General features: G+C 33.6%; 1 long non-coding RNA gene across 2 annotated transcripts in view; it reads right to left on the reverse strand.

The window, feature by feature from the left end:
• LOC129059361 (uncharacterized) overlaps nucleotides 1-20,088 on the reverse strand; it is a 60,314-nt gene that overhangs the window by 19,414 nt on the left and 20,812 nt on the right. The gene's annotated exons all lie outside the window — the stretch shown is intronic.

Consider the following 20,088-nt stretch of genomic DNA (forward strand, 5'->3'; position numbering starts at 1 on the left):
AATAAAGCCACATACCTACCACCAACTGATCATTAGCAAAGTTAACAAAATTTAACAATGGGAAAGAACACCCTATTTAATAAACAGTGCTGGATAATTAGCTAGCCATAGGCAGAAGAATGAAACTGGACCCCTATCTCTCACCACATACAAAAATTAACTCAAGATAGATTAAATGAAATATAATATCTGAAACTATGAAGTCTTAGATAAAAACCTAGGAAAAGCTCTTCTGGACATTGGCTAAGGCAAGTAATTTATGACTAACACCCCCAAAACCAATACAACAAAACCAAAAATAGACAAATGACACTTAATTAAACTAAAAGACTCTACACAGCTAAAGAAAAAAACAGAGTAAAGACACAATCTACAGAATGGGAGAAGATTATGCCAATTATGTCTCCAAAAAAAGACTAATATCTAGAATCTACAAATAACTGAAACAAAACTCAACAAGAAAAAATCGGATAACTCCATTAAAAAGCGGGCAAAGGACATGACAAGATATTTCTCAAAAGAAAAGAAACAAATGACCAACAAACATGAAAAACTGTTCAAAATCAGTAATCACCAGAGAAATGAAAACTAAAAACCACAAGGAGATATCACTCTATACCAGTTAGAATGACTATCATCAAAAAGTCAAAAACAACAATGTTGGCATGGAATTAGAAAAAAAGGAATTCTTATGCATTCTTCTTGGGACTGTAAATTATTAAAAACTCTATGGAAACCAGTATGGATATTCCTCAAAAAACTAAAAATGGAACTACCATTCCACCTAGCAATCTCACTACTGGGCACCTATCCAAAGGAAAGGATATCATTATATTAAAAAGATACCTGCACTCATATGTTTATTACAGCACTATTCACAATAGCAAAATCATGGAATCAACCTTAAGTGTTCATCACCTGTGGACTGAATAAAGAAAATGTGGTATATAACCACCATGGAATACAATGCGCCCGTAAAAAGAATGAAATTATGTCCTCTGCAGTAACATGAATGGAGCTGCAAGTCTTTATCACAGGTGAAATAATTCAGAAACAGGAAGTCAAATACCACATGTTTTTACCAATAAGTGGGAGATAAACAATGGGTACACATGGACTTAAGGATGGAAATAATAGACACTGGAGACTTGAAAAGGAAGCAGGTTGGGAGGGAGGGTGAGTGTTTAAAAACTACCTATTGGTTACCATGTTCACTATTTGGGTGATGGGTATACTAGAAGCTCTAATCTCACCATTACACAATTTATCTATATGATAAATATAGATAACCTGCACATGTACCTCCTAAATTTAAAATTTTTAAACAAAGGAAAAGAAAATAAAACAAGAGAAGAGCTGCCCACCCCATGCTTCCCAAAAAAGACCTGTAAAGGGGACCTAGGGCATGGGGGAGGGAGTGTTGCCTGAGAAACACTTTCTGCAATGTCAAATGAGGAAAATTAGAAACCTGAAAGAAAGGTTCTGGAAGCAGCATGTGCCATGAACAGGAAACCCTACCCTTTGCCTTTTCAATTTTCTGAGTTCTTTTCAAGTGATTGCTAATCCATCCATTATTAGAACATTGTGCAAGCTCAGAGAAACATCTTTGTGAAGAACTTCTAACGGTGTCAAAAAATAGTAAATGCAGTATGAAGCAAAAAAAGAAAGACCAGAAGAGGCCTTTTCTAAATTGTTTACCAAGAATTTACATTAAAGTAACAAATTATTAACTTGCTAAACATTTGTTTCTTTTATCATAAATTCTAGGAACATGGAGATAATTGATGAGGCTGCTGGTCAGGAACAAAATGACGTTAAACAATTGCCCTTAGGCATGAAGGGGGATGAATGACGTCTCATACTCGTGTCTCTCTGGGCCTGCATATCTCACAGAGCTCAGACTTCTCTGAGTTATTTTTCTTATCAACAAAAACAATGGAATAGCTGTCTGCCTCAAAATCAATTGATCAGACACATGCACACATACATACACAAACATATACATGCAACTTTTCTTTTCCTCCTCTTTTTTCTTTATTGTATGTCAAGTTTATTAAAATGTTACTGTTTGAAATGTATTTCCTTAGTTATTACAGGTATTCATCTTAAAAATATAATGCTTATATTAAAAAGAACTCATCTAATGCAAGAGCTAAATGTGGGAAAAGCATTTGTGAAATAGAAAGGTAATCCGAAATAGAAAAAAGGTATATAACAAAATGTGATGAAAACAAGTTTTCACTTTTTCTTAGGGTGGGATACAGGGATAGAGGATGGGAAGAAATTGTATCTTCTCATATAAGTCTCAACTATTATTAAAATAATTGTTATGTTGTTATAACAGGAAATGTTACATAGCCTGAAATGTATTAAACAAAGAAATGGACAAGTTCTCTATTGATTCTATATCTTAAATTGCAATAAAAATGTTCAAAGAAACTATCTTTTAAGTCACAATTTTAATGTTTATAAAGAACACACCCATAAATATAAAAATTATATTCTGTTATGAGTAAATGGGAAACATTTTATCACCATTTTTAGGAAACGGCTTTTTTGAATTATATATGAATTATATTTGCATCTAGTACCAGGTATATGAGAAAAGGATATGGAGAAGAATTATTACTATACATTTTTAGCTGTTATTTTATATTCTTTATTGGATGAGTTTATAGAAATGTACTTGGGAATTACCTAACTTCTCCAGTTGAGAGTAGCTGAAAATTCTAATTTTTGAAGTTTTATAAGGCATTAAATAAAGAAATCAGATATAATACTATAGTAATAATTCAAATAAATCACATCTTCATTTAGAATTTTATTCCTTTTAGTATTTTAATGGTTTTATTACAATATTTTGAACATGTACAGGTGATAATTTTCCTTCTATTCCTTATAATTAATAGTAAATAATGGAGAAACTCATAATATTTCATCTTTGCTCACTTTGGTCAACTTTATTAGCATATTTGGTATTTTCATCATTTTATTGTGTGTTACAAAAATCTATTAATAAATTATATGAATTGGTTTCCAGTAAGAAATCTGTATATTAATAATAATAACAAAGAAGTATATAATAACAACAAAGCTAAACAAAAATAACATACATTTGTATTTTAAAAATGTATACCTATGCTAAAACAACTCTTTTTTTCATTCTTTCTAACACACACCCCAACAAAAAACCTGAGTGCTTAATGCTATATGTATTCATGAAATATTTTTTTAAAGTTACTTTCAAGAATATCTTTTGCCCACCATGTTTTTCAACTGGCTTAAGTCACTATTCAACAAATACAGACTGCTCAGGAAAAGATACACATAATGGGTAACAGTCATGATTGGAGTCTTGTTATTGTAGGAATGATATGGCTGTGGAAGAAAGCTATATCTAGGGGCTAAAGCTATAAACCAGGACCATGTATTATTTTTGTCTTTAGAGGTGAGTTTCTGTTCTAGCACAGCCTGTGGAAATGTAGTATTAGGAGTTAAAACCGAGCTCTGAAATATTATGCTGGCTCAAGTCATAAAAGTTATTTTAGCATAGCTTATGTAATTAGGTCTCAGTTTAAATTAATTTCAATGCAGAAAAAGAAAAAAAATAGCTACATTTATTTCAACCTCACCTAAATTATTCAGAGGAATTTAACCTTCAAAATGATTGATTGTGACCTAGTTTTAAAGAAGAGTGGATGGCTGAAGATGCTTTTTAAGTAAAATTATCTAGTCTAAAGCTCTCCAATGTAGCTGCAAGCTGCAATGGAGAAAGCTAGGTAAATCTCTGGAGAGGATGGATTAAAATGTTTTTAAAATTTAAAAAACTTGCATTTTAAGAATAATACCAAAAGAAGCTGCCATTTGTGGGGTCAGGCGGGTGAGTGCTGTGACTCAGTTTAATGTTCAGCATCTAGAGAAGATTTTAAGCATGTCTACGTGTCTTCTACTAGAGGAAACCAACTGGAAATATAAATATCACTGAGTAAAGTCAATTTGCCTAGACCCTCTCTGGATGGCTCCTGAAAATGATTATTTTTTAGGGCAAAGTCCCTTGGCATCCTTTTGGTCTTTCTATTTTAGACAGTGAAGAACACATGGGATTTAGAATTTAACTTTTTATCATTGCCTAATATGGCATTTTTTCTTTCTCAGAGAACACGACAGTCCCTTAAAAAAAGGTGAGTGAAATAAGATTTGCTGTGGTTTTTACATGGTCTGATTGTTCTCAGTATAAGCCATGTTGAAATTCCATCCCCCATGTGGCAGTGTTGGGAGGTGAGGCCTAGAGGAAGGTGTTTGGGTCATGGGGGTGGATCCCTCATGAATGGCTTGGTGCTGATCCTGTGGAGCAAGTGAGTCCTAAATCTCACAAGAAAAGATTGGTTCTCACAAAAATGGATTATTTCATTTGACAGCAGTTGTTATAAAGTGAGGTTCCTCCTGTTCTGTTTGGTTATCTCACTTCACACTGGTCAGCTTCCCCTTTGACCTTTCCTGCTATGTTATGACACAGCAGGAGAGCATTCCCCAGAAGTCAGAGCCATGCTCTTGATCTTTTCAACCAGCAGAACGATAGGCTAAAAATCCTGTTTTCTTTATAAATTACCTAGATGCAGGTTTTCTGCTGTAGCAACCCAAAAGAGACTAAGACAATAAGAAAATGTACCCTTTTTTTTTTTTTTCTCTCTCTCTCTCTCTCTCTGCTTTAAAAAATAATACAACATTTGGGCCAGGTGCAGTGGCTCACGCCTGTAATCCCAGCACTTTGGGAGGCTGAGGCGGGTGGATCACAAGGTCGGGAGATCGAGACCATCCTGGCCAACATGTGAAACTCGTCTCTACTAAAAATACAAAAAAAAAAATTAGCCAGGCGTGGTGGCTTGCACCTGTAGTCCCAGCTACTCAGGAGGCTGAGGCAGGAGAAGCACTTCAACCCAGAAGGCAGAGGTTGCAGTGAGCCGAGATCTCACCATTGCACTCCAACCTGGGCAAAAGAGTGAGACTCTGTCTCAAAAAAAAAAAAAAAAAAAAAGAAAAAGAAAATAACATAACATTTTTACCGTCTTCACGAAAGCAGAAAATCATCAAAGGTATTGCAAGGAGGATAGCAGGCATGTTGCATGTGAAATAAAGAATTGGATGAGGTGGCTAGATTAGACTAGAACCCCAAAGAGACTAAGTCTTTTCTCCTGCCTGTCTCTCAGGCTTTAAATCCAAGATTCAGAAGAAAGAATGTTACTCAGGAAACATATGCCGTCAGGAAAGTTGAGACCTGCTGCTGTCTATCTTGATGCTTTTTCTATAGGGCCAGCCTCAGTGGCCATTCCATCTTAGCTCGGGGCACCCCGTCGTCCATCACCAAAGGACCTGATTCAGAACAGATCCCCTGTCTATGCTCTGCAAATTAAAAGAACACATTGTTTCTTCCAATATTTTCAAAGCTCTTGGTTAGTAGATATTGTCTGTGACCTTTTAAGACTTTGATGTTCCTCTAGAGGTAAAAATTTATTTTCTCTGAGCTGTAAATTTATTTTCAGATGTTGCAAAAGAACAACAATATATCAAAACAATACCTGTCTGTAAAATAAAACAAAATAGAACAGACAGAAGTGAACAAAATAAAACAAAACAAACACATTAAAAATCCCCACAAAATCCACCAGTTCTTGAAGACAGATCCATTGTCTACATAAAATTGATCATAGACTTAAGTCGTTTTCCTGATAATTAGAACAGATGTACCCATGATCAGTCTAAAAGGAGGGTCAGAAAGGCCTGGACCACGAGGTACAGGACGTACGAGTGCAATTCTATTATCATCCCTCCTCTCTTGTGCCTCCTTCACGTTTTATCAAATTTTCTTACAGTTTTACGATTGCCCTTCTGTTAAATAACCTTGAAACAGAGTTTAGCCTTTATAGGTATTTAAAATTCATCTTGATTTTATTTCGTGATAAGTTAAGGTATACCTTAAAATGGAAATCAATAATGACAGCAATAGTAAGATTTTAAACAAAGGTCACACATAACTATACAGTTAAAATTATGACTATATCAACTGGTTTTGAGTATGCATAAATCATTAATACCACAGAATTAACCACGCATGTATGGAAGAGCATGTTTTATTAAAACACCAAATTATTTAATGTTTTAAATAAAACACTGTTTCATTGTCACATTTTACAAATCCTAAATCTGATTGCCATTATTGCAGTTTGCAGATAATAGCAGTAACTGACAAAGCTAAAAATCAGAAGTCAGCTATCATAGACTAATTTGATGACAATGAAGAGAAAAATATGCTCAGATGGAATGTAGATCAATGTACATAAATATGATTTTGTACACAAAAATAAAGTGTTTTGAAGATTATCTTTGTGTACATATTAGTGTTCCTATATACTCAAACATATTTAGTGTACTAGAAAGTACATACAGCAAGTCTTAAGTCTTAAGGATTAGTAGAGAAAAAGAAAAGTACACCTTGGTATTAACTTTTTTTTCTCTTGAGACAGAGTTTCACTCTGTTGCCTAGGCTGGAGTGCAGTGGTGTGATCTTGGCTCACTGCATTCTCCGCCTCCTGGGTTCAAGCGACTCTCCTGTGTCCCCTCTGGAGTACAGGTGTGCATCACCATTCCTGGCTAATTTTTGTATTTTTGGTAGACATGGGATTTCACTATAATGGCCAGGCACAATTTTTTAGTATATAAATTTTGTGAGCTCAAACTACTATTTTAACAGTGTTTTCAAGACTTCAGCGAAAATTGAAAGAAAAGTTTATATTTCAAGATGAATTTAATTATGAAATCGAGTTACTTCCATACAACCTTTAATTGGAAGTGATTTCCAATGTAACGACATGATAAAAAGTAAATATTAGAACAACAACCTAATAGAAGTCTATAAATATGCTCAATTAAAAGCATATGCTTCTTGATTGATACCAACATTTGACAGTAGTTATCTCTATGAGGAGAGATTTTCATAGAAAAAAAATAAGAAAAAATCTCATCACAGATCACTTCCAATAGATTTTGATGACATGAAACACAAATTTTGAGTTTCAATGAAGCAAAAAGAAAGAATGTACTAAGCCATTCTTGCATTGCTATAAGTATATATCTGAGACTGGGTAATTTATAAAGAAAATACATTTAATTGGCTCCCAGTTCTTCAGGCTGTCTAGGAAGCATGATGCTGGCATCTTCTTGGCTTCTAGGGAGGCCTCAGGGAACTTATACTAATGGCAGAAGGCAATCCTGTGGGGACAAGCACTTCACTTGGTGAAAGCAGGAGCAAGAGAGACAGAGAAAGTGCCAAACCCTTTTAAACCACCAGATCTTGCAAGAACTCACTCACTATCATGATGACAGCACCAAGAGGATGGTGTTAAATTACTCGTGAGAAATCTGCCCCCATGATCAAATCACCTCCCACCAGACTCCACCTTCAATGCTTGGAATTACATTTTAATGTGAGATTTGGGCAGAGACTCATAGCCAAACTATATCAGAAAAGAAAGAAGAAAGGAAGAAGGAAGAAAAGAATCTCATTATTCTCATCGGTAGATATGTATTACAAAAAAAAATTTATTCAGTAGTTCATAGGAACTCATTTTCTCTCTTATATAAAAAGGTATACATGAAATCTTCAAATTTTTTCTCTTGGTCTTCAAAATCTAAACTATCTACTATCTCGTCTTTTGTAGAAAAAAGTTCTGATTCTAATTTCCGTACAATTAAAATATTTTTTTAAATTTATATTTTTTCTAAAGAATCGAAATATTACAGTTCACAATTATAACAATTTATTTTTCTGGAAACTAATAAAGATACTGTTTTATAGTACAGAGAAATATTCCAAAAAATCTGTCAGGAACATTAACAACTTTGTCTTATATCAAGTTCTAATATATGCTTGTCTGCCTCTGTTCTCCCTAATCTGTCTCCATTTTTATGTGTTTATATACATACATATAACATATATAGTATTATAAATATTACATAATTAATTTCTTACATATAAAGCAGTCATACGTATATGTACATAGGCATGAATATATATGTATATATATCATACCTACTAATAAAGATATAGGCAGGTGATAAAAAAATAAGCATATGACTACATATGAATGTATGTCTGGGTGTATATATATGTATCTCTTCATATATATGTTTATATATACATAAATATATGAAGAGAAAGAGAGAGATTACTTTTATTTCTGGCTTTAATTTTCTAATTTTTATTTTTAAGATAGATTTTGGCATCCATGTTTTATGCTTACTTGTGAAGTTGACATAAAATTATATTTCCTTTTCCTATCTATATTTAATGTTGATATATAAGTAAAATTATATTTTAATACATTCTTGTGAGAATTCTATCTTTCTCAATTTTCTGGAAGAGATTGTTTGATACAGGAATGAACAATTTCATAAATACTGTGTAGGAATCCTATGTAAAATTATCTAAGCTTGATATTGTTTTGTAATTAAGTATATAAGAAAATAGAGTTCTATTAAAGGTTGACATGACATCAGATATTCTTTTTATGCTTTTAAAATGTTTTTTATAAATAAATTGCACAAATCATTAACGTATACCTCAGTAAATTTGTGAGAAGTGAACATTTATAAAACAGCCATACCCAAGCCATGAATCAGTACCTTTGAAACTCTTTGTACTCCTTCTCAATCATTACATTTATTATTTCCAAAGGTCTTAGTCCATTTGTGCTGCTGTCCCAAAACACTTGAAACCTGGTAATTTATAAACAACAGATAATTATTTCTCACAGTTCTTGGGACTAGAATGTCCCAGATTAAGGTGCTGGCTGGTGAGGAGCCAGTCTCTCTGCTTCCAGAAGATGCCTTTTTGCTGCATCCTGCACAGGGCAGGAAAGCTGTGTCCTCACATGGCAGAAGGGTTTGAAAAGCAAGAGACAGCTCCCTTCAATCTCAAGCACTTCCATAAGAGTTTTAATCCCATTCATGAGAGCAGAGCCCTCAAGATTTAGTCACCTCCCGAGGGCCACATCTCTTAATGTAGCATTGGGGATTAAGTTTCAAGTATAATTTTGGAGGGGACATAATTATTCAAACTATACCAGTACCACATTGACTGCTAATATATAGTTAAGTTTTGCCTGTCTTTAAATGTATAGATACATGGAAAAAAAATCAGTGTATATCACTTTGTGTCTTGTTCCTTTCATCAAATGTATTAATCCATTCTAGTAATAGAGCGTAAAAATTTAAGCATCAGGTTTGTGATCTGTTCTCTTCCTTTTCCTGCAAAACAAAGAGGACAGCTGTCCCAGTCTAATCACCTTGTAAACATAATAATGTCAGACCTCCTGGTAAAAAATAATTTTTTGTTGTTGTTGTTTGTTCTTCCTGTCAAGAGATTTCTTATCTATGAAACACTTTTAGCCAACTGTGACTGGTTGTCTAGGGTTCCTTATTGTTAACACATCTGGGATCTATGGATTTATAGGACATGGCTCCCTTAAAATGTGACATAAGGAATGTAATTATCTGAGTATAAATTGTGGATATTTCATTACCTAAATGACTACTTTTGCATAGGTGAGCTGACCTTTTACTTCACCTAGAAACTGCATCTGTTATCCAAAGCCTGAGTATGTCCAATAATACAAAAAAGGACCTAGGAAACCTTGCAAGAAGGTTCCTGGACCTCTGCCTTCTTTTCGTGTGAATTTTAATCATATAATTTGAAATTATTATATAATTACAAAGTGTATAAGAACTCTAATTCAAAGCAGGCTACCTTCACAATCTGATCCTCTGTGTTCTTCAATAGACATTCAGATTGTTCTTAATTGTAAGCATACCATGAGTTGGGTAGTGTAGAAACAGCCTCTAAACTGAGGATCTGCACATAGATTCATACTGTGAGCATAACAACACCTATAAAAGCATGAGGATGTAGGACTGGGCAGAGGTAGAATTTTATCTGCAAGAAAACCGCAACAGAGGTTTCAGGAGATTTTGTACAGAGCTTGGAAGCTGAGTTAGGATTCCGGAAATCTTTCAAATTGAGGCAAGAGAGCTGGAAAATTGTACCCCCACCCCCCCGCATTGACTAGTCAATGCAGGAGGTATTTTCCCAGGATAGGGCTTACACTTGATGAATTATTGACTCTGCTTGAGACAGCATTAAAAGAAGAGAGGACAGTCTAGTCCCCATCTGTTTTATCTACAGCCATTGCTTGATAATTATCAGATGGAAACCTTGGGCTAGAACTTCCCATTTGTACCATACCTATAAATCAACTGAACCATGGTATTTTTGATATAAACACTTAAATGCAACTCTAAGATACCTGCCAAGATTCAGACCCATGTTTCTTTGAGGAATAATGAGGGAATGGGATAATACAAATGCACAAGAAAAATATCAGAACTAATTTTTCTTCATCTGTACCTCTGGGGGAAAAAATTTATTTTCTTAAGTCTATCCAAGGGACAATATTGAGCACCATTCTTACTCTCAATCTTTAGAATAATTATGATTATCCAAGGGTATATGTCCATACTTTTGAAAGTGTAGTCTCAAATATTTTAGTACCTTGAAGAAAAGGTATAATTAAATGGATATAATGTACAAGAATTTATCACTTTCTATTGATGACAAAGTTACGTTTCAAGTAATAAAATATTATTTGAAGAAACTAACGGTGTAATTGTGATAATTAACTCACAGAGATTCTTTGTTAAGCCTACCCCGTTTAAGAAGCATAACCAGCAACCAATCAACTTATAGGTTCTTGTTTTCAAAGGTCAGTTATTCAGGTTATGCTGAATACCTTTAGCATACTTTTTAAGCAATATTTTAAGAAAGCTGGCCAGGCGCGGTGGCTCAAGCCTGTAATCCCAGCACTTTGGGAGGCCGAGGCGGGCGGATCACAAGGTCAGGAGATGGAGACCATCCTGGCTAACACGGTGAAACCCCATCTCTACTAAAAAATACAAAAAATTAGCCGGGCGTGGTGGCGGGCGACTGTAGTCCCAGCTACTCTGGAGGCTGAGGCAGGAGAATGGCGTGAACCCGGGAGGCGGAGCTTGCAGTGAGCCGAGATCGCATCACTGCACTCCAGCCTGGAAGACAGAGCGAGACTCCGTGTCAAAAAAAAAAAAAAAAAAGAAAAGAAAAGAAGAAAGCTGTGAACCAAGAATTTCATGTGAACAACCAGGGTTTAGATGACATTAACTAAATTAATTCTATGAAATAAGCCATATATACTTTAGAACTGGATTTTGAAACATGTATTCTTAAATCCAGCAATTAAAACCATGCTAGCCTAAGTAGAAACTTGTTCTGTATTGAACTTATAATCCTTGTTAATAGGCCATTGGTGAAGATCTTAGCTATGAACGCCCTCTTCTTTTTGGTCATCATGGTTTTGCGTCTCATAAATAAATTCTATTTATAACTTTAAATTGCTGTCTTCGTTTCATGGTGGATCATTTGTGGCTATAATAGATTAATGTTGTCATTCAATTTTAAAAGTTTTCTCCCTCACCTTCTTGGAACTCATTCAATGAATATATTTGGGTTTTATTTTGTTTTTGTTTTTTTCTGCTTCACCTTTCAAAACACAAATACTTATTCAAGGAGTCTGTTTTACAGATTGCTAAGCTCTTTAGAGAAGCCCTTCTTCCTGAAGACAATTACTTTCCATTGCTGAGTAACAATAATAGATCTTGGAGATACCAGAGGGCTGTGCAGAGCTTAGCAATCTGCTCTTTTCCTATTAACCAATGTACACACTTGGTCACTGTTAGACATTGCGTATAATATGTATGCCTCCACAAGCGGCTTCTTGCTTTTAATATGTTATAGTTCTTTTTCTTTCTATAGAACTAGTAAAATAACCAAGTTTTTATACTTTCTAAATTTTTTTCTCTATTCTGAAAACTAAGCTATTTATACAATAGTAAGGAAAATATAATAAGCCAATTTTCTTCTTTCTTTGTCTCCCGATATATATATATACACACACACACATATATATATACACACACACACAGACATATATATATATATATATATATATATATATATGGAAAACACCTTTATAGTTACTTTAATTTCCCCAAGAGATTTACTGAAAGTTGGTTCTTATTCTTAAATACTAACTATTCCCATTGGCATTGGCATTGGCATTGCATTTGGGAATTGTTAAATTGGAAAAAAAAAAAAGGAGGTGGGGTGGTTGTTAAATTGGGGAATTGACATTGCAAAAGAAATTGCCAGCCTGGGCAACATGGTGAAACACTCTCTCTACAAAAATATACATAATATTAGTCAGCCATGGTGGTGTGTGCCTGTAGTCCCAGCTACTTGGGAAACTGAGGTAGGAGGATTGCTGGAGTTCAGAAGATAGAAGTTAGAGGCCACAGTGAGCCATGATCACACCACTGCCCTCCAGCCTGGGAGACAGAGTGAGACTGTCTCAAAAATAAATTATATTCAGTTTTACAACAGGAAGGAGTCTGGATCCCTGATCTACGGACATTCACTCGAATGAGGCACATAAGTTAGGTTTATATGGCATTTGGGGGTTTATCTGTGATACTGAGTAGAATTAAACTGTATTCAATTAAGAGACTGAAACATGACTAGAGTCTGTCTGTAGAGTGTTGCAGCATGTGCAATGTGCAATGACCCAGGGAAGGGTATCTTCTGCTCCTTGCCAGAGCAGAATGGCTCGTGCAGGGTTCTGCAGTACTCTGGGTTATAGAAGGCCAGAGCATTAAAGGTTTCATGTAAGAAGAAATGTGTAGTGTAACATATACAACTGGGGACAAGGAGCAGGAGACTTCAAAGGTAAGATCAGAGTTGGATATGATCTTTGGAGAAAAAAGTCAATTAGACTCTGGTTTTGTCAGGGTGAGTGAAAATTTTCTGGGCATAAGTATTTTTTCAGGAGTCTTGACAATGGTTTGATAATTTGTCCTCATGATTTGCTATTTCACTAATTAAAAAGAATATTTGAAACTGAATATATGTTAATGTGAATATGTATTAAATTTTATTACTATGCTCGCATTTCATGAAATCTAGCAATGTGATATCTCAAACCACATTAAGCTTGTTACATGATGTTTTAACAAAAGTAACCATATAATTTGATCATTAAAACACTTTTAACAATTTTTGGTATTTTTAGTGATAAACACCTTAATCTGTTTTACAATTAATACATATTCTCATTTCAGTTAGATTTCATATAAAGGATTATTTCACAAAGAAGTTGAAACTAGTTTGTATAAAATATATTTTGTAGTATATATTTCATCATAGCTGTGGAAGTATATCTACTTAAAGTGGTTAAATACAAATCATAGAATACAATACAAAATAAGTATTTGTAAGTCATTCAGTCGTTTTGATGACCAAGAAGAATCAGTGGCTTAATCAAGGTTAAAAAAATGGTATTTGGCCTCTATTATTTCACTTTTCTGTTAAGATGAGGTTATACTGGGTAAGAGTGGGCCCCAAGTTCAAAGACCTATATCCTTGTAAGAAGGCCATATAAAGACACAGGCACAGAAAGGGGAGCCTCAGAATATGAAAGCAGAGATTGAAGTGATGAATTTACAAGCCAAGGAATGTCAAAACACTAGGACAGATGCATGGAATAGATCATCCCTAGATCTTTTGGAGGGAATGTGACTCTGTCAACATGTCAATAGTAGACTCCTAGTCTCCAGAACTGCGAGAGAATATGTTTTTGTTTGTTGGTTGGTTTTAGACTTTTGTGGTATTTTGTATGTTGCCCTAAGAAACTAATACATAGGCACTATATTAGTTGTCACTGGAAATTTTATAGAAATAAGATTTGCATTCTAAAATTTATTAGGAGAGACAGACAAGTAAGCAGATGATTATAATAAAATGTGATATGTGTTACAATAAGGCATTTTAGAGTATCAAATGAGACATCGAACTTAGGTTTCCTGAAGAGAAGTGGCTCTAAATAGAGACTTTGAAGATAAATAGGTATTAGAGAGGATGGAAGTGGAGAAGAATTCCTGTGCAGTAAAGAGTAAAGGCAGAGTGGTGGCTGTGGCAAGAATGATTTTAGCACATTCGGAGCACAAGTGAAGTGGTAGAGGAAGTAAAGAAACTTTCATAAGAGATTTAAACAGCAGGGAAGATAACCAAGGTTGTATATCAGCCATTTAAAACATTTACATGCATACTGAGGGCAAGACTGCTTTGTTCTACAGCTGAAAGATATACTGAGGAATAGTATATTTATTGCTAGTGAAATGCATTGTAGTACCTAATATGCAAGTGAACTTAAAGTGGTTTTTTAGTCCTTGTCTAATGGATTTAATTTGTCTACCCAATCTAAGACAGAAGAGTTTACTAATTTCAAGCTACCACCTGCAGAGGCACACCTTTCATCAGTAGGTTTGTTTGGCTAGTACAAACAATTGATAAAATGCATTTTCCCTTCTTCCTGATCAATGAGTTGGAATATATTTTCCAACTTTTGCAGTTGGAAATGGCCATATAACTGGATTTTGGCCACCAATGAAATGTGAATTGAAGTAAAATGCAATCCATTAGGTTTAGCCCATTTAAACTTTCCAAATGTATTCCTCCATACTTGATCCCCTATTTTGGTGACCTTAGCTGCCATGTATTGAAGGTAGCAGCACCATAAAATAGAAAGATCTGGTTCCTTGATCTATGGACAATCACCTCAATTAGAACATAGGTTTAAGTCTATAGAGCATTTTTTTAAAAATTTATCTGTTACAGCAAATACTAGAATTACTCTAAAAAATAATATAGGCAGAACAACAGAGAAAAATGCAGGCAATAATGGGGAAAGCATTTGAGAGAGAGAGGGAGAAGAAGAAGGAGAAGAAGAAGAAGGAGAAGGAGAAGAAGAGGAGAAGAAGAGGGGGAGAAAGATGAAAAGGAAAATTATATTAATAGTTGATGTTAGAAAAGCATTTGAAAGATAGTAATAGTCAAGTTAAACCTATGACGTTTATAGTGCAGATGGAGAGAACATGTGATAATTCAAAATATATTTAGAAGGCGGGATTCAAAGCAAACGGTAACTGTATTTTTATAAATATTGGACTAATAGAGTCATTCACAAATATTAAATGTATGAAAAAAGTATATGGGGGTTGGGTTATGGAGTTTTGCAAGTGGTTTCATCAGTTTGTATGATGTTGTGCCTCAGTTGTTTATGGGACTTCCAAGAGAAAATGCCTTGTAGAATTTGTGTGTGAGAGTATGTGTGTGTCTACAATGGAAGCACTTGTTCGTAGAGACAAAGAGTATATACAAAGAAAAGAATAAAAAAATAAAAATAAAATCCTAGATAAATTTGAGATGCAGAAGAAGAACTACTTCTGGATACTAGAAGACCTCAGTGCTTTCAGGCTGATCTATATGACTGGAATAAACATAACCCTCTCTCCTAATCTTTTTTTCTATCATTTCAACATGACTCTTATCCATACTTCAGAAATTAGCTTAAAAGTTATTTCACAACATATATTTTCCACCTAGCCTATCTCAGCCTCCTCCAGGCTGTGATAGTATATTGCACATGTAATTGAAGGAGAAAGTCATTTTGGAGAAACAGGGACAGATGTAAATTTGTTTCCTTCATTTGAGTTTTAGCTCAATAGAATTTGTTTTACTTGAATTAATTTAAATGTTAAGATGCTATATTTGATCTGTTGCAAACATATCTAAAGTTTGACATTAAGCTACTAAACAGTCTCTACCCTTCTCCACATAGGTCAGTGGTACTCTGTACTTATCAGGTAACAAGTACTATCAGGTAATAGGTACTTATCAGGTAATAAGACCAATGCCAGAAGCAAGATTACATTGCATACCCTGATAAGGGTATAGTCAGTGCAAATTGAAGACAGCATACCTACCACTACAATATGCCCTTGAAGTTTAACATTCTAAGAATAATTCACATTTGAGCAGAAAACTTCAGTCTGCAATACAGAATATATCAAGTTAGGAAGGAAATATTCTGTAAAGATTGTTGTGTATAAACATGTCTTAATGTGGAAACTAGGCTTAACCTTTCTTTCTAGTTATATATATATAATATATAAAAAAATATATATATTATATATAAAAAAATAAAATATATATTATATATAAAAAATATATAAAATATATATTATATATAAAAATATATATAAAATATATATAATATATAAAAATATATATAAAATATATATATAATATATAAAAATATATATAAAATATATATATAATATATATTATATAAAATATATATAATATATATTATATAAAAATATATATAATATATAATATATAAAATATATATAATATACAATATATAAAATATATATATAATATATAATATATAAAATATATATATAATATATTATATATAAAATATATAATATATTATATATAAAATATATATATTATATTTATATATAAAATATATATATAAAATATATATATACTTTTCATTATACTTTAAGTTCTAGGATACATGTGCACAACGTGCAGGTTTGTTACATATGTATACGTGTGCCATGCTAGTGTGCTAAAAGTTGGTTTATATTAGTTGAAGAAAAAGGCCAGATCCCTAACTCTATTGTGAGAGTCTGTCTCTTATTATATGTCACCTTTTACACCAACATGCTTTCCAGTTCCACCTTGCTACAGAGATGATATCTACTAAAACCGAGGGGATGAGGGTGATTTATCTATTATGCTACAACACAGTGTAGCTTAGAATAAGCTGCATTCTATAACATATTCCCAGAAAATAAAGATATATTCAAGAGCCAAATTTATAGAATAAGCTTTTATATGCTGCTTTGTTTTGTCTTTCAGCTTTAGTGAATATGCTGCATTGTATTTTTATGCTTTCAACCTTTTTATAGTATCCTGAATGGCATCACACGAGAGGCCATAAACAAGGCAATGTTTCTGGAATATTATAAATGTGATGAAGTGAACTGAAATGGGCATTTCAAATTACACTGTCTAGAGATAAGTGAAAGTCCCTTTCCACGTAGCTCTAATGGTAATTGAATCACTAACCCCTGGGAAAATGCATGTTCTAAATCTCCCTCTGATATTATTTTCTGTTCTTCATATGGTTTGAGTCTAAATCACCACTCACACATCTGTGTTTTTAAGAGTCTGCTAAGAGGTCATTAAGCCTTTCTGTACCATGTAGTAGTCCTCAGAGCTTTGTTGTCTTTGTGTGTATTATTTAGAGTTTGTATGAGTGCTGAACAACCTAAATAACTTGAATCTGCAGTAAATATATTTTTTGGTGGCCACCTAGGTATGGGGCAATCCCTTGACCTCCTTCTCTTTCCCTGACGCAAATCAAAGTGTATTTCAAATAGTACTGCCTTGAGTCATTCTCAGGGTAAAGTTACATCATAAAAGTAGTTCACCCTGAATGCCTTAAGCTAGTGCTTCTACTCTTGACTGGAAAGATTAAATTAAAAAAAGAGAGAAAGAAATGCTGTGGATGGCAGTATTCTTTAATAATGTCTAAAGTCTTTGCTGAGATAGCTTGTCCCATTTCATGTACATGGAGTGACAACTTGCAAGACGTGAAACTGGGACAACAGCAAAATAACTCCAGAAGATATCATACTCTGAGATTTTGAAAATTTAGTGTTATTTCTGGACATGGCTAATCAGGAATTGCTTAAGTACAGAAAGTATCAGATCTAAAAAAACATTATCTAGAAAACACATAAGAGGTGGAATTTTCTCTCAAGCCATTTTGTTGTATCTGTAGTTTCACCAGGGAATCTTCGATATAAACTCACTTTGCTATAGATTTCAATTGAAATAAGGACCGAAGTTACTGATTTCCCTGGTCATATTGATAATAAAAACCATAACTAAGCCGACTGAAAATGAGTTAAGTTCCTAAGATCCAGCAAAAGATTGGCGTGTAGGGTATAGATACTGTCTTCGTTACTTGTTTTACTAAAGCCTTAATACTTATCGTGTAAATACAATTTTAAGTTCTGTTAAAATGTTGTAGTGAGATAAACAAGTTTATTTGTCAGTAATTTAAATAAAGTATTAATTTTAATTCAGAGCAGAAATACTATATTTGTCAAATTATCCTATAATTATTACTAAGTTTTTAATCTTTCCTTCATAATTTCCAAAATTTGCTTCAGTACATTATACATTTCTAAAAAAACTATGAAATGTAAGGCTTAAAATAGAAATTCTTACACAGTATGTCCAGTTAAAATTATCCAACTACAAAACAAATACTAAAACTGTTTCCAATCATATTCCTGAAAACTAAAATTTACCCACTTAAGTGACTGTCAGAATTTTAGAGAATCTAGTTAATTACATGTTAAAATATTTTTCTTTATATTTAAAAAGGAATTTCAATATATTTACAATGCAGATTGCCAGAAACTAATGTTGTCATTGAGCACCCTAGTGACCTGATTGCTCAGCCTTCCCTGGGCTCATGCCATTGGCATGCAACTTTGCAGTTCCTTCCAGTAAAGGGTGGGAGTGTGGAAGGACTACATATATCCCACTCCTTGGATTTGGGTTTTGCCTTGTAATTTGCTTAGGTCAATTGAATAACATGAATGTATGTGTTAACAGGCTGTCACTGAGCCAAGTTTAGGAGATAGTGTATTCTTTCTGTATGTTCTTTTTCACCTCTGCCACCACCACGAAAGGAATATCTCCATATTATCTCTCTGATCTGATTGAGAAGATTTAGAGACAAATGAAGCAGAGCCACACCAGAACAGCTGAATCACAGAGGCCAGCCTAGGCCAGCCAAGCACCTGCCAACTTATAGATGATGAGTGAGTCCAGCCTATATGAAGCAGTCCTGAGTGAATCTAGACAAAGATGACCTAAAGAAATCCTAATTGTTGTATGTCAATAAAGTTTTAGCATGGCTTGGCATGTCGCATTACTGTGATTATAGCTATATAATACACATAGCCTACATTTCAGAAATTTGAGAAAGATAGACATAGGATGGAAACAATAAATACAGTCTTGAAAAAATGGTTCAATATAATAATTCAACAATAATTAAAATTTTATTTATTTTTGTAGATCACAAATGCTGTTGAATATTATAAAAAGATCACCTCTGAAAAATATAAGCACATTCAACGCAAACTTGACATACACAACACCCATGAAGTTTTATTATTGACCACTTCAGAATCATTGAAAAAATCACATTTATAACAAATCAGGAATTATCAGTATATTTTTATCTTATGTATATTCTAGCAATGCAGTTATCTTTGCTTTAATTTCTTTCAAGGGCACTCATCTACATAGAACCTTATAAAGTACAAGAATAAGCTCTAAAAAATAAAGTAAATCTTATAGGATACCCTCTACAGAGGTACTTGTAAGTTTATATATCATTTTAAAGAAACTGTGAAAGGAAATACAAGAATTTCATGTTATACCTTTAGAAGCAGTACAAAAATCTATGGCAATTTCAGGCATCATGCCTAACTCTGAAGAAATCGAGAAGTTATAAGTGACAATAATAGTAGTGAAAAGTAGGATGAAAATACTATACAGAAGAAAATTGAATAATAATATCATCAAAACTTGATGACTTAGAAAATAAGCATCATTCATCTAATATACACTATTGGAATCCTAGAAAGAGAGGTTTTATACAAAGTAAAACTTTTTCTGAGTTACCTCTGGGTAATATTTGATGAATAGTCTCCTCCTTATTTCTCAGTAGCAAGACTATTCAAAAAATTGCCAAGCTACTTCTGTTCAGGTATAGATTCACCCGCCACATATTGGAGATAAATATTGAGACTGAGGAGAAGAAAAAATGTTATAGAATTCTGTTTAATTGATTTAATGGGAGTGTTCCAAATAGAAGTTTTCAAATAATACACAGTCGGCCCTTTGGTGTTTGCAGGGGATGGGTTTCAGGACCTCCTGCTGATAGAAAAATCTGAGGATGCACAAGTCCATTATATAAAATGGTGTCGCATAATCCACCCTTTGTATCC

Source organism: Pongo abelii, chromosome 4 (assembly GCF_028885655.2).
Source record: "Pongo abelii isolate AG06213 chromosome 4, NHGRI_mPonAbe1-v2.0_pri, whole genome shotgun sequence".
NCBI classification, from domain to species: domain Eukaryota; kingdom Metazoa; phylum Chordata; class Mammalia; order Primates; family Hominidae; genus Pongo; species Pongo abelii.